The sequence below is a fragment of the Camellia sinensis genome, chromosome 3 (assembly GCF_055761805.1).
Source record: "Camellia sinensis isolate YWXY chromosome 3, ASM5576180v1, whole genome shotgun sequence".
Lineage (NCBI taxonomy): Eukaryota > Viridiplantae > Streptophyta > Magnoliopsida > Ericales > Theaceae > Camellia > Camellia sinensis.
The window spans coordinates 23,201,006-23,213,954 of record NC_138963.1 but is presented as its reverse complement, the minus strand read 5'-3'; the positions used below and the strand labels follow the sequence as shown (position 1 = coordinate 23,213,954).

General features: G+C 33.2%; 1 pseudogene; it reads right to left on the bottom strand.

Moving 5' to 3' along the window:
* Nucleotides 1-7,969: 7,969 nt before the first annotated feature.
* On the bottom strand, nt 7,970-12,250 carry LOC145789373 (cell division control protein 48 homolog B-like; annotated as a pseudogene).
* Nucleotides 12,251-12,949: the final 699 nt, after the last annotated feature.

The following is a 12,949-nucleotide window of genomic DNA, read 5'->3' as shown; positions in this document are numbered from 1 at the left end:
AAACATGTTAGTTGCCAACATTTTGGCTGCCAACATCCAACAAAATAAACCTGTAATTGAAGACAAATATTCCATCCAATCCATTCAATATAATCTGTAATTAAAAGAATCATTCATACTAACAAAGTATTTGAATCATGAGCATTCAACAAATACATAAATCATCCAATCCTAAACCTATTTAATAAAAGTCAGCAACTATTATAAGTTTCCATCCACAAGTAATTTCAAAGTACATATTCCTCCAATTAAAATTTCGATTCACATCCTGACTAGCATAAAAATTTAAAACATAACAAGTACTTGTTATTATGTTTTAAATTTTTATCCATGCGCATCTATCAAAAAATATAACTAGTAGTGTACCCAAATATTTTCTATATACACCCATCCAAAAATATAACTACTAGTCTATCGAAATATTTTCCATACACATTTATCCAAAAATATATAATCCTTCCAAAAATTCTTATAGTGCCAATTAGTCCTGTACAATTTAGCTTCGTACATGAGTTCATCTATCTGTTCCAAAGAAAAAGAAAAAGAATGTCAAGAATTGAATAATCATTAAACCTTGTTTGTCTAAAATGTGGTAAAACACTTAAAATTTTACTTTCAAACTAGAAGAATGGAGCTCCTCCCCCAAAGACTGCATAGATGAGATTTGAGAATTAGTCACTACAAAACTAAATCTTTGTTTGGATGCTTCTAGTAAATTGTCCAATACTGTATATGATTATTCAGAACATGCAAACATGTTCCCTGCCGTACCACACTATTAATTGACATCAAACCAACCATCATGTTTACATTGTGTAAGAATCTCAAAAACATCAGATACAACACTTTTTGAAAGAAGAAAATTCTTTCGTTCCCTTGCCATTTCATGCAAGTTAATTTTGTGATAAAGAAAACAAACATCTTAGAATGAGACCTCTAACTTCTCGAGAAGTCTACCCACCACTACTAAGGACATAAATCTTTCTGTTACATCATACACATCACATTAACTAGACATATGATAGTTTGACCCACCATTTAAATAAGCTTAGACTTTTTTTTATTTTTGACAAAAGCATGGATGTTGGCATTAACCAGTCAAGAACACTTACAAGGAAAGGGCCACTAATTTTCTCACTCAAGTGCCCCCATAGTCAATTAAATAGCACAAGAGCCCATGCTTACCTATAATTTTTCAGAGTTTGCACAGTATGAATTTAAACACTCCATGCACCTCCAACATCTGTAAAAAACAATTTAGTCAATTGCAATTTATACGATACATAATATTTAAATTTTCTTTAAAATTTTCCACACAAATAGTAATTGAACCTATTTTATAAAAATTAATATTACTAGAAAGGTTTATTAACTTATTAAAAAAATAAGAAGAATGACAATGTTACTTTTTCCTTTAGTTTGTCTAACCTCTTTTACAAATATCTACTCATCACAAGAATTGTTTCTCTTAGGCTACTTTGACTCTAGCAGATTGGACGAAACACCTAAAGTTCTCACAAAAAGATTTAGTTATTGTAATCCAATGTTACAAGCACAATATTAAGGCCTCGTTTGGCAAGAGGCTATTTTAGCCAATTAGCCAAAAAGTTACTAAATTAGCCAAAAAGCCAACAACCCATACCAAAAAGTCAAAGATTCTCTTTTCTCTCTACTTTTTGCACATCTTTTCGTAATTAGCCAAAAAGTCATCCCAAACATACAAGTTTTTTTTACCTACCTTTTTAGCCAAATAGCCAAAAAGTTACTAAATTAGCCTGTTCCCAAACGAGGCCTAAGTCACTTCTTCATCCATTTGTTTTTGCCTTTTTTATCACATTTTTTGGTCTAAATATCTAACCGTGAGTCCTACCGACACACCGGTTGCTCTCACAAGTTTGTTTAATCTAGGTCGAGGTGACCGTTATGATCTCGAGGGTATTTCGAGGCTGTTTCCAATTTTTTGCCTCAAACGGCCCATTTTCACCTTTTTAATCACATGTTTTGGTCTAATAGCTAACCGTGCATCCTATCGACACGCCGCTTGCTCTCACAAGTTTGTTTGATTTATGCCGAGATGACCGTGATTATCTTGGGGCTGTTTGGGGCCTGTTTCCAATTTTCACCCCCAATCGGCCCGTTTTCGCCTTTCTTATCACATTTTTTGGTCTAAATATCTAACCGTGCATCCTATCGATGCGCCGCTTGCTCTTACAAGTTTGTTTAATGTAGTCCGAGGTGACCGTGATGATCTTAGGGTTGTTTGGGGGCTGTTTTCAATTTTTTCCCCCAAATGTCATCCTTCAAAATAAAGAACAAACCAAACTAGAAGTGATCAAACCAAAATAGAGAACAACCCTCAGCAGCAGTAGAGCAAATGATCCAAAAGGAAGTTTCAACATTTTAATACTAGTTCCAAAACTATTAAGATAAAGAGTGGCCCTTTTTCCCTAAGAACATGCAGCCTTTTCTTTCTTCATATTTCTCAATCTCAAGTAATCTTCCCCGATTACTAAACTTAACATTTTCAGCCATTCCAATCATTCCATCTGTAAACAAAGTTTAATCTTTGAAAATGAATGAGACATAGGATTGAAGACAAATATTACCTAAACCAAATCAGATGAAGATTAGTTTCATGAAGAAGCCTACAAATCCCATCACCACCAATTCAATTGTTGTATGGACAACCTTCGTGAATTCTGCAAAAAAAAAATAAATAAATAAATAAAAAAAGTTAACAACAAAAAACATTTCAGATCAAATTAAACCATATATTTTTTTAACAAACAAGTGTAGAGCAATAGCATCAGACTGAGGTTGTAAAACTTAGGAATTTTTGAGAACCATCCTTAAATTCTCAAAGGTTTAGAAAGACAAAGAAAAATGGACACTTGATAAACTATATACTACATTGATCTATAGATCAACAAACCTTTTTGAAATGAAAAATAAAAACCTTCATAAAATCTAAAACAAATCTATTTGTATGCATCAATATGACCATGATACGGTTGTAGATAGCAACAAGGTCTAAATTAAGATAACAGAGAATGCATAAAAAAAAAAAACACTCAATTAGATCCAGATGTTCATATACTCATATTCACAACCACAACTATATATAATAATAATAAATAATAATTAAAAAAAGAAGAAGAAAAACTAAAAACAAAACAAAATGTCAATATTTTTTTTTTTCAATTATTAAGCCATCCTTTTGCATATTGTTCCTTGTCTCAAGCAAGTCAGAAACACACTATGAGAGACTGTTCAAATAGGATATGTTGCATACCAAAACAAAAGCATTCTGACGAGTCTTCTAATGAGTGGTATGTTGCCCCAAGGTGGGAAATGTGATATGATTGGCTAATGTTGTCCTTGTGAACAAAGCTTTCTTTGGAGTTTGTTGGTCGAAATTGCTTGTGATCTTAACAAGAATACTGGTATCTGATGCAGCCTCCGGGATATATAGCAGTTCTTGGAAAGCCATGTTATAGCAAACAGTAGCTAATTTCTCACCTCTTGTGTGTCACATTATTGTAGCGGGGTCTAGTGTCTGTTTCTTGGAGGGATTTATACCAGTACTTGTTTTGTTTTTCTTTTTTTGATACTTCTTTCTTGGACCTCCAAATGGTTGTGGGTCCCTAATTTTTATTCATAGATAAAATCTGGTGTGTTTTTTGGATTTATAGGCTCTTAAAATGATTTTAAGTTTTATTAGGATTAGAGTGAAGGATGTGCATGGTGGAAAGCCCTTTGTATATGTGTTTAGGCTTTTTCACCCTGCTAACTGTGTGGAGATGTGTACACAAAAGTCTTGTTTTATGATTCCCACTCACTTCCCTCTATGACTGCCACTACTAAAAAAAACACCTTTCACAAACTATTTGTGAAAATCAGATGGTCTCCCTCTAGACTTGAGAAGCACTTTGTTGCAATTTGTGCCTGACCAGAAAGAGAAAAATATGTAGTGAATACTTCATTTCCAAATTGAATACACTCTTCCTATCACGACAGAATCCCGCATTAAACAAAAACTGTGGCAACTCTAGAGAAATTGGCTCATATAAGAGTAAAAGGTTAGAGAATAAACAAAGGGACGATCAACTGTAAGGAAGAGTAAACCCTTTTTATATTTGTGCCCCACGTTGAAAGTCCTGGCGTAAAAACCCAACTAAGAAATTGTGACAATAAAGATTCAATGGTAAACCTCTTTGTAAGTAATATGAAGTGTTGAAGCCTACTTTGCCCCTAATAGCCTTTTATCTTGAGCAGGCAAAATGATCCATCGCTTGTTTGATATCATACACTACCTAGATAAGAGCCTAAAGCATGCATAAAGCTCAAAGCCTACTTTGCTCCAAATGCATCGAAATTCATATTGAAGAGTACATTATCACGTAAAGACACCTACTAAAGAGGACATGTTAAATATTAAGTTCCAACCAAACATCAATATGAGGAATCACAAAGGAACACCATACATTATATTCCACTAGAGAACATTCTTACATGTTGTTCTAAAGGAAATTAGAAAAGAATATCATAAAAATACTCTCGACCTCCAGTTTACATTATATTCCACTTCACGTGTTTTTTTTTTCCACTTCCAGTTTCACCAACTATTATCAGTATGCCATTACTCTCGACCTCCTCCACAAGTCGTTTTTCAACTAGGGAAATATCAATAACATTATAAGCAAATCTGCATTTGAATAATATACCAAAGGTAAGACACCATACCAACAAATGAAATAATAAATTCATCATACAACATAATAAATTTTAAATTGTTCATATAATCCAAAAAGCACAAGTTTTCAAATATCTTTAATTATCTCCATAATCTCTAGGTTTTACTGCATATTTCAACAAAAATTTGAAGGGTAGGTAGCTCATATAAAGGTTTCTAAACTGTTTGCCTCCATGAATTAAGTGATGTAAAATTAGTATACAAGAGAATCTGGAATAAAATTATTGGAAAATGATGTTGAGAAATAGAAATGCTACTCATAATAGGTCTTTAATTTTATTTAACAAAAATTTGACAAGATATCAAGTATTTCATCCCCTAAGATAACCAAATATTTACTCAGCCAACATCCAAAATAGTGCTGAAATAATTGGCAAGCAATCTTTCATTTTTTAAGTGAAAGGGTTGCACTGAATCTGATTGAAACAAGGAAACCTAAAGATAATTTCCACCCCCAAGGATTGCTGGCAGAGTTACATGCCAATGCCATCAAGGAGCGAGCCTTTTTATCAATGCTTCTCTAGGTAATACGACACTTGAATCGTCATTTGTTTAACGAGTACTATTATCAAAGAGTAATTCTACATAAATAGAATTGAATCATATAGTTAAGTACTAAATTGTGTTTCAGTATGATGGGATGCACCTCTTTAGCAGACTTTTTTCCAAATATGATTTTACTTTCCTATTCGTCTAGTCAAGTAGAACCTAAAAGTCTAAAGCTTTTTGAAAATTAAAAAAAAGAAAAATCACTAAACGAAAAAAAATCAACAAAAAAGTCTGTATATCCTTTCAAAATTAAAAAACAATTCCTATGAACTAAAAGGTTTATAATCATTGCATAGAAAGCGATCACAACCCATTATAACAAGGACTAAAAGGAACTATATACCTAAAAAGAATAAGAAAACAAAAGTATTTAAACATTAAGAAAATACCAGCGGTAATTGGTAGAGATTTTCTCTACTGCGCAATCCTCTGCTTCCTGTATGGTGAATTACGAGTACAATCATATCAACATACATGCATACATATATATATATACACACACACACATAAATAGAATAGATAGAAATTGGAACTTGGAGAAGAAGTCTGATTTGGTGTAGTCATTGGATAGATTTCGGTTAGGTTGATTATTACTCTATATGGAGTTTTTGCTTCCGAGAGGAGCCATTGAAGGTTATCTTCGAAAGCTAGCAGTGGAAGACGAGGGAATATATATATATATATATATATGGTGGTGTGCCTGTGTATGTAATGAACAATGGAGAAAATATGTAGAGGCTACAATGGTGGGGGGAGAGGAGTGGAGTAGAAGAAACTTATAATAAACAAAACCTTTAGACAATTGGTATCTGGAAGACAAAAAAAACACAAACACAAAAAATTATATATATATATATATATAGTGTTTTTACACTTTGCCCCGTTATATTTGATATTTTTCACTTTGGCCCCTTGAATTTTTTTTTCGACTTTGACTTTTTATATTTTACGTTTTTCTCAATTTACTCCTAAATTAACTTTTATTCAAAATTAGACAAAAAATATCACATTAATTGCCGCATGACATAAAAAATATATTTTTATATTAGGATTTGAGTTTTTGTCACATGTGTAAGTTATAATAAAATAAAATATTTTTATTTCACATGACTGTCAATTTGTTATTTTCTGTTTAATTTTAAAAATAAGTTAGTTTTTTTAAAATAAATTGAAAAAAACTTAAAACCTAAAAAGTCAAGTAAGGAAAAGAAATTTAAAGTGGAAGCATGGTCAAATATAAAAAGGGCATAGTATAATTTACCCAAAGATTGAAATACACATTTTCTAAAGGTTTGAAGAAAATACAATTAATCACAAACGTTTAATAAAATTATACTGGACTGCTTTGAAGTTTTAATTTATATAACAATTACATTAATTTTTTTTAATAATTAATTCGTTACTCGTATAAAAAAAATATATTTTCATCTATATAAAATTAAAATATTTATTTATTTTATTTACTTCAATAGATACTCACCATTTGTTTTAATTTCATTCGAGGTGAGTGTAATTTACACTACAAAAATAGAGAGCAAATTTGTCCTACAAATTTTAAATTCCATTAACTTGAAATATTTTTAAACATGGCACTATCATATAATTTTCAAAATCTTTCCACTGAATTATAAATTCTTGCCCCCCAAAAGCCACAACTAATACGTAATTCCCTTCTCTATCACTCTTTTTTTTCTCTCAATTTTTTTGGTAGTCTCACAAACAATTTACAACTCAAGTTAACTACACGATATCTTTACATAGATGCGCATATGATTCAATTAGCATGGTTTTAAAACTCATCAAACTTAAATTGAATTAGCTGATATTCTAGTACCAAAAAAAAAAAAAAATTCCCAACTTCCACAAATTAGGGTATTCAAGGAGATGTTTTTAATACAATAATTAGGCCAAAAACAATCCAGATTAAAGATCAATCAAAACACAGCCATATGATCTTTAAAATCCTACACTTTTCCAGTCCTTTTGGATTGAAGCACACCCAAAGCCTTTGCATTCTTCCAATGAAACCCCTTCACAACCCAAGTTAACAGCTCCCGCCACCACCGATGCTCTCAAAACCATGAGACAGAGACCAAGGTCCGATCCAAACAAGTAACCACGAGAGCAGCCGAATCATCAAAAACACATCAGAGATGTTTTCACATTGCAGCAGGCAGAGTTCCAAAATGATGGTTCAAAAACCGCACACACCTGCAAGTCAGACGTAAAAAATAAAAAATAAAAAAGTCCATCAGAATTTTTCTGAAAATTGCCAAAACTTGGAGCATTCCTTCTAATTTGATAATTTCCCACAACCTGTATAGAAAAACAAGTGTCCATAATATCCTAGTCAGAGTAAACTTCTCAAGAATAAGTAAATTTGACACCTACCGCTCCTAACAGTGTAACTTTCCATCAAAATTGATCAGAAAAGTGCATAAACTAGGAGTATTCCTTCTAATTTGATTATTTCCAACCACTGAAATAAATATTAAAAAAACAGAAAAGAAAAGAAAAGCATCCACAATATCCTTTTCAGGATGAACTTCTCAAGAACAAGTAGATTTGACACATAAAGCTCCTAATAGTGAAGTTTTTTAGTAGAATTGTGCTTTGAGAGGCTCGCCGGTTATGCGATAACGCATCAGCAAATTCTTTATGTTGTTGCTAGTTCACTGAACCCAACAAACTCGTAGTGTGCTTGCTGTTCTGTTTAGCACTGGCTTTGGATGAGCCAGAAGATATCAGAGATGGGTTCTTCATGAATGATGAATACGAATTGACTTCTTCTCTCATTAGGGCTGGCTTCAATGACTTCTAGACAGTCTGGAAGTGACGATTACACACAACACTAGCAGATATGTCTTCTCTCAGAGCTACAATTCCAGCTTCCCTGCATAGGCCCTCCAACTCCGCCCCTGTGAATAGCTCAGTATCCTCTGCTATTTGTTTGAGATCAACATCGTTGCTCACTTTCATGTAACGTGTATGTACGCTAAGTATCTTGTATCAAGCTTCTAAATCTGGTGGTGGCACATAAAGGACCTACAATTTCATAGAAAAGAAATTACCAGGACTTTTGGCAACGAGCTAACTATTTACTTTTTGTTTTGCTCACCTGACTTGGATGTAAAAATAAATATATTAATTATTCCCCCAAAACAAATATATGTTAGACATCCATAAAAGGAAAAAGTCAAACAATCCACAGTAATAATTATACATGAACTCTACGAAAAAAAAAAAAAAACCTAGTTCAAGGGCTAGCATTGCTTATCTGCTAGCTAGAAAGGACATCCAAAAGGCACAAGAACAAGGAGCAATGGACAAGTGCTTAGACAAAATTGTTACCAGATCAAAGTGTCCAGGCCGCATAAGAGCAGCATCAATTGCAAGAGGGCGATTTGTAGCTGCTAAAACAAGAATTCCCTAAGAAAGAAATCAGCAGATATCAAGTGAAGTTTTTAAAATCTTATCTTTAATTTCTCTCTCATGATGATGATTCAAATTAATAGCTATCAAAATAATTTATGAAGTTTAATGCTTACTTTTGTCAGTTCTAAACCATCCATTTTTGTTAGCAGGTAGATAGAAGCCTCTCTCCTACGGCAATGTTGCTGCTTGATTTGCCTCCTCTGTCATTGAAAGGTAGAAAAGGAACAAAACAAAGCAAAAAAGTAGAACCAAAATGAAACAAAATCATTATTTCAAGGTGGTGGGGAAGACAAGCCTCAATGTAGAGAACAAAGATGTGTGATCTTGGAAGTGCATTCCTCTTTCTATTCATTTATCAACTGTACTGTGACTCAGAAGGACAAGCATACATATATTTAATTATACAATCATATGTACATGCTTATACCTTGTCAAAAAAATAAGAAGAAAATTTTTGTTCTTGCTCCTACATTTTCATGAACTTGACAAGAGAAATAAAAGGGAGGCTACAATTATATGTAACAGATGAGTCACATTAAGTTTTAATTGACAAAATGAAGGACTAAACCAAATGAAAATAGAACACTAACCGTTTGGCAGCAACAACTTCTGCCTCATCAAAGAAAATTATGCTTGGTGCCGCAAGGCGAGCCCTCCAGAACGTATTATGCAACAAAGCTTCACCTTCTCCAACATACATTGAATATAATTCTGCACCACTGATTCATCATTCATAAATTTTCAAGACATGCAACTGTACAAAATTTTAATCAAAGAGCCGCTTTTCAAGGCATGCAATGGACTGTGACTTTTATTCTTCATTTTAATGGACAAATTTGATCTCATTTTTTTTTTTTTTTTTGCTGATGAAAGAAAAAAATAACCTAAAATTTTCATTAAAAATTCAGTACACAAAGTCTTCAAAACTACTAGTTTAACGCTGAAACTTGTCTCAATTATTAATTTTATTCAGTAGGTTCTAAGAGAAAGATACCACCGCCTAAAAGCAATCTGGCAACATCAACTGGAAACATTCCTGAATGGCTTCTATCCAAGCAAAACATGATTATTTAACAAATCCTACCTAATCCCAAGATATCCAAAAAAAACTTCTTCTTCTTTGCCCTATTTTCCTTAACAAGGTTAAATTTTCATAACCTAATATTCCACTCCCCATTTGAGATAACTATTCCACTTGTTACAAGTAGTTTTGAAGAAGTTTTCAGCCAGAGCTTTTATGACTTTGATAAACGTTTGGCTCCAATTTTGAGTGAAGTAACATACAACAGTATCCATCCTTTGAACTACCCACAAGGTTTTCACAACGCATCTTAAAATTTATAACTATGTTAAATTTTTATGCTCTTAACCTTATCTTGCTGAAATTAATGAAAGATGATCAAACCTCAAGGAAAAAAAAGAAGCTTGGGCAAGGGTGGTTTTTGAGCACCCTGGAGGTCCGTGAAGAAGAATCCCACAAACAGGTGATACTCCAAGCCTTGAAAATGCAGCAGAATGTTTTAAAGGCCACTTAACAGCTTGCTGGAGCTTTTTCTGTAACACATATAGAGACACTGTCAGGGGTCAGTAAGAGTTTCAGCCTCAACTGATTGTGTAATGTTCACAAACCTTTAAATTTTTTAATCCTCCAATATCCTCCCAAGAAACCTTGGGAATTTCCACAGTAACACCCCTTGTTATGCTTGGACCAACGACAGATCTTGCATGCTTCCAGTCATCCATTGTTAAGCTACGCATACCAGCTTCCTCATTTGCATCTGAAGATTTTCTTCCTGCAGACATGGCAGCCTCGCGACACAAAGCTTCTAAATCAGCCCCAACATAGCCATTGCAAGAAGCAGCTATGGATCGCAAGTCAACGCTGGGATCCAAAGGAAGCTTCTTTGTATAGAGCTGCAAAATGTTATAAGAAAAGAGCATTATTGCCTTCAACTCCATAAATTCAACGTTGGGCTGAGTAACAGTAACAGTTATCCAAAGGTGAGGGGTGCTACAGAACAATTTCCAAACAAAAACTCTTGAAAATTTAATTTACCTTAAGTATTTGAAATCGTTCATCTTCATGAGGGGTTGTAACTTCAATCTCAGTGTCAAAACGCCCTGACCTTCTTAGTGCAGGGTCAATTGCATCCGCTCTTTGTACATGTAAACCAGAAGGCAAGAATAAACCTCATAATATATGTTAAATTTAAGGCTAAAATTCTAAGGATCTGATAAATGATGCAAAGCAATAAGATCCAAAAATGACAGTGCTCAATTTGAAAATATTGAAGGAATTAGCTATGGTTTTTGTCTCTAAATTGGATTGGTAACTCCAACAGAGATGAAAGATACGCTACCTCACAAGAACAGGACACCAAAAGGTTATATACAATATTTACTTCACAGCCTTCAATAAAGAGAAAATAAGTAAAACAAAAAATTGGTTTCTTCCCTTGTTATGTCTATCCCTTTACAATCCGTTAGTGTTTTCAGTTGCTTTGAGTTTCCTTCTTATTAAATTTTAGTTACATATATAAAACTATGAAACATGTATGTCTCTCTTTTTACTATGGATGAGTGCAAGCATGCAACCACCAGGGGATAAGGGGTAAGGATAAGTTAAAGAGGCCATGAGGATATTCAAATATAAATTTTCCATTGAAAGAAACAAAACACAATGTTTTTTTGTTGCACTGCAAAAGTTTGGAGGTGGGTTCTATGTTACCTGGAAAAGTTTGGAGGTGAATTTTTGTAGAGAGAAAGACTGGTGGCGGGAGGTTTGGCAGATAGAGAAGGTCGTAATAGTGGTGGGAGGCGTTGACGACAGCAGCATGAATGCAAGGTTAACATGGATTTGCATAATGCATGAGACACATGAACATAAAAAATAAAACTTATTGAAATATCCAAGAAACAGATGGCCTTGAAGACAATAGGAGTGCAATACTAACCTATCAGTAGATGCCACCACAACCACCTGTGGCACAGATCTTGATGTGGGTTTGTTGGAGTCCATAAGCATAAAAAGCTGAGAGGCTACATGAATATCTTGCTCTTTTCTGCATTTCAAGAACAAGTGACATATGTAAGTAAGCAACTGCACATAAATGATGCCATATTCCCAAATCACTGGTTCATAGTTAAGTAGCAAGACTAGTTTCACATTAACACTTCTATTGTCTTTTCCCCCCTCAGTAGTTTCACCAAAAAAATTAAGACAACAAAGAAACAGTGTCTATTTTATTAAGAGAAAACATTTTGGTATCAAACTAACAGAAGGCATCATAACAGTACATATGCACCCGCATGCACATGGATAAAGAAAATAAAATGCAGAGATGTGCTCTATAGCATGTAATGAGCATAACAGCTTCAACTATTAGCAAAAAAGAAAATAATTTTTTTTTCTAATCACTTATCTTTTCTCACATCAGCTCCATCAAATATGAAAGACCAAATAACAATCACAAAAGTAAATTACCGAATTTTCTTGGGAAACAAACCAACCATAATGGTTCATAACATTAGTAATATACATCACAATATGCCACAATTTTTCTTATCAAAATGGTTCATAACATTTTTCACCACAAGTGATAGCCGTTAGAATCATATACTGGACAACTAGCTTAAGAGTTTCCGTAAATTTACACTAACCAGTCCACGGGCCAAACGTCCTCCCGATTGACCAGTAGTTTGACGAAAAAGAATTTTTTTTATTAGAACGCTCGATATCAAATGAATTTTTTACTCAAATTTGATGAAAACAAAAAAGAATAAATGTTACAGATGCTCTTAACACACAAAATTGAGTTTTACTTTTATTATTTTTTTATTAATTAACCCACAATTTTAACTACTCCATTAAAAATGCTCTACATGATAATTGTTTGGACACCCACCACTACATCCACAACTATTTCTTCCTAAAGATACATGGAATCAAAAAACTCACATCATTTAGATTCATAAATTCACCACACAATTCACCCATTTCAAGAGTCACAAGAAATGAGTTAATTTCAAAATAGTGGAAATACTAGAGAAAACTCAAAATAGTGAATTTCTAAAGCAACATTAAGAAAAAATAAAAATTTGAGTTAATTTCAAATTTAAAATACTAGAGAAAATAGTGGAAAAATGAACAACTAAAACAATGAAAAATGACATAATCTTGCTGTGCATATTATTAGAGTGTGGAACCCATAT